The sequence below is a fragment of the Pecten maximus genome, chromosome 6 (genome assembly GCF_902652985.1).
Source record: "Pecten maximus chromosome 6, xPecMax1.1, whole genome shotgun sequence".
Taxonomy (NCBI): domain Eukaryota; kingdom Metazoa; phylum Mollusca; class Bivalvia; order Pectinida; family Pectinidae; genus Pecten; species Pecten maximus.
Window position 1 is genome coordinate 42,741,372 of NC_047020.1, and position 3,620 is coordinate 42,744,991.

Below are 3,620 nucleotides of genomic sequence, written 5' to 3' on the forward strand. Positions count from 1 at the left end.
GCTCCAATCAGACTGTTTCACAGGAGTCCCGTATTGAAATTAAAATAATTCTTTGATCAGATATACTCTTCCTTTAAGCTATAAATTCCCAGAAAGTTTCCTTTCAATACTGCACATTTTAACTACTTCAAGACTTTTTTTCGTCTTAGATGAATGTTCGCAACTTGTTTACAAAGAACGCCTGCCCTATCCTAGGCCAGTTAATCTCTAATACTGGAACTCTTCTTACTCTGTGATAGGAGACAGTAATCTGCAATTATGACTAATGATCTAAAGATTATTTTAAAAAGAAAGATACTAAATTACGGACATCAACTCACTGGTTGAAGATTTCTCTGTTACACTCTCAAAAGAAGGGGTGATTTTTCCCCACCATAACAAGTTAACAACCCTTATCCAGTTTGCAGTATTTGCTTGAGCGTTTGTTTACAAAGATCAGACGACACATGTAACTGTTGAAGAGGTAAATTTCTTGTTCGAAATCCCTCTGCATGTGCTATCGGTCACACTACACAGGAGTTGGCAAAGAATTTACAACCTAGTGGGTGTCAAAGAAATCTTTAACAGAGTAAACGGGACACCGATAGGTTAATGATGGGGGAAATTAATCTGTTGCATTCTCTTGACAGATACGGAAGATGAATGAAGTTCTTACCAGCATGAAGATGATCAAAATGTATGCCTGGGAGGAACCGTTTAAAGATTCAATAATAGGTCAGTTCATTCAAAAGGTAGCTGTACTATCGTTTAATGACGATTTGATGAAAAAAGTATGGTCTAATGACAATTTAATGAAAAAAAGTAATGTTTAATGACAATTTAACGAAAAAAGTAATGTGTAATGACTATCTAATGAAAAAAGTATTCAACCTAATAAGAATGAAAGCTCAGAATAAATTCCATTCCTTTGACAATAATACTTAGAAGATACCTTATATGTAAGCAAGAATGCCAAATAAGAATAGCCTATATTTTATCAAAATATTAAAGGTCACTTTATTTACGATAGTACCACCCTCGAAAATTGCAAGCTTCTCGTTGTATCTTTAAAATTTAAAGTGCAGAAATAATGAATTGCCTACAGAGGAACATATATTGTACGTCGCCTTCATATAATTTATAGTGTATTTTTGGGGGGTTATGGTTTATTTCTTCTTTTTTTTCCCCATTTGTTTACTGTTTTTTGAGGCAAGTATTGTTTGCATTGTCGGCGAAGTAACAGTTTAAATATAATTAAGGATACACGGATCCTGAAAAATATATAACTAAAAAAAATGAAAAAAGTTGATAAATACACAGCGCTTATGAAATTGATACTTACATTGTCCTTGTTTTGAACAGATATACGGGACACAGAGACCAGACCGCTATTGATAATGACCATAGTAGCTTTGATATCCAATGCCCTCATGCCCATCACGCCCTCCATAGCTATAGTTGCTACCATTGCTTTCTTTGTCAACGCAGGAAATGAGCTGACAGCTGCGACGGTAAGTTGTCATTTCGATTCTACTTAAGGCGATTTATCTACATTGAGTATTTCACTTAACAAAGAACACTGTCTTTCAAAAAATGAAACTCGCGACAATGGAAACTTATTTCGACTTCACTAGATTGAGATGAACAAACTTCCGGTCAAGGAAAGATAGGTCTCTTATATTAATTCAGCAAAGCGCTAGATACTTCTGCAGATACACATGTGCGTCAGATATAAGCTCAACTGAATTGATATCAACCGCAACTGTTGAGATTATGAAATGTAAATACTTCCATTTGACGAATTACATTGTATTTAATCTGCATAACGCCCTACTGGTAAAATTACATCAATTCCACGTTAATAACTTTAATTTATATTACACCCATGTATATCGATTATAGTCTTATTGTTATGAAAAGGCGACAAGGCCAACAAATCCAAAGTAGCCATCGTATAGAAAACAATTGATTTTCTGCTGTAAATTCACGTCCGAACATATATATATATAATGAACACGTTAAAAGAGAAGAAAAAAGTATAATGATACATTTTTTGTTGCAGGGATTTGCTATTGTAGCCACTCTCAACTTCATGCGAGTTGTCGTAGCTTTCATACCGTATGCTGGCCGTCTCTTTGGTGAAACCAAGATCAGCTTTGAGAGAATAAAGGTAAACAATTTAACATATTCCGGTCAAAGATTCGCCATACCAGTAAAATCACTTGTACACAATAGAACCAAAAAAAAAGTTCAGGCCTGGAATATACGATTGAGATGACCCAGCTTCCGGTCAAGGTAAGATAACTCTCTTATATGAATCCAGCAAAGTGATTTTGAAAAAGTCCCTCGTTAGAGATACTGCAAGTCCCCTTTGCTTTATCGCCTAGCAATATCGTTCATTATGTAGAAGTCAGGGCCGATATCGCCGACAGAGGAATTAATTGTTTTTTTGGTTTTTTTTGGTTTTTTTTATTAATCTTAGTTCATTATATGTTTGTTTTTATACTTTATTATATGTATCTTTTTTTTTTTTTTTTTTTTTTTGCTTTTCGTTTTTTTTTTTCTTTTTTTTTTTTTGTTAATGGTAGGGGGTTTGTGAATTTTGACTTTTTTCTGCTTTTGTTTTGTTTATTTATTTTTTTTATTATTATTTTCTTTGTAGATAAATGAATATAATAAAAAAAAGGATGCGCATGATAATAATGAATATATACATAACCGTGTTTCCTTATCACAGCGTTTTATGTTAGAAGAAGAATTCACTCCACCAAATCGACATGTCTTAAAGTCTGAAAATTCCATTGAGCTCCTTCATACAGTATTTATGTGGAATGGCGAAAACAACAACAATCCTGGTGACAGTGTCAGGACCGAGAAGAGAAAAGGTAAACCCTTATCTGACACTGAACACTAACTAATGTGGTTAATGACTAATGATGTTAAAGAAGTAAAATTGTGTCATAAATTGCATTCCTCATTGTTATTAAAAATATTCACAGAATGTACCCAAATATAGACACAGTGATATGTTAATTATATTTATGCCCATAAATAAACATAAACATAACAGGTACATGTTGATAAACATAAACGTTTCCGTGGCGAAATCATTTTTCACGTGCGTAAGCGATTATAAGACCGAAGGTTGCGTAAAAAATATACAGGCAGAGCATGATAAAATTCCTTAGAAATGCTATTCACTATAGATATCCTTAAGATTTTAAAAAAGAATATAAAAATCTTGGAGATTGGTACTAGCTTTAAGTATTTAACTTTTGATATTGTATAAAATGGGGTGATATTTACTTTTAATCAATAAAGATTACTTTTACTCGATGGATCGTTATATTTTTAATCACTGGGTTTACGATAAATATACATGTATGTCAAGTTTCTCAGCTTGTTTTTTTTTTTTTTTTTTTTTAGGGTACAAAATACTTTTATTTCCCAGACATTTATGCATGAAGACCACTGCCAAGGTTGGGACCCTGGGATCAGTGTCCGAACAAATAGGTCCTCATGTAAGAGGGCTCTCATTCAACATACAATATAGTACAATGTACCAATCATTCATTCATCCATTCATTCATTATTCATCCATTCATTTTTCATCCATTCATTCATTTATTTTGAAATTATTT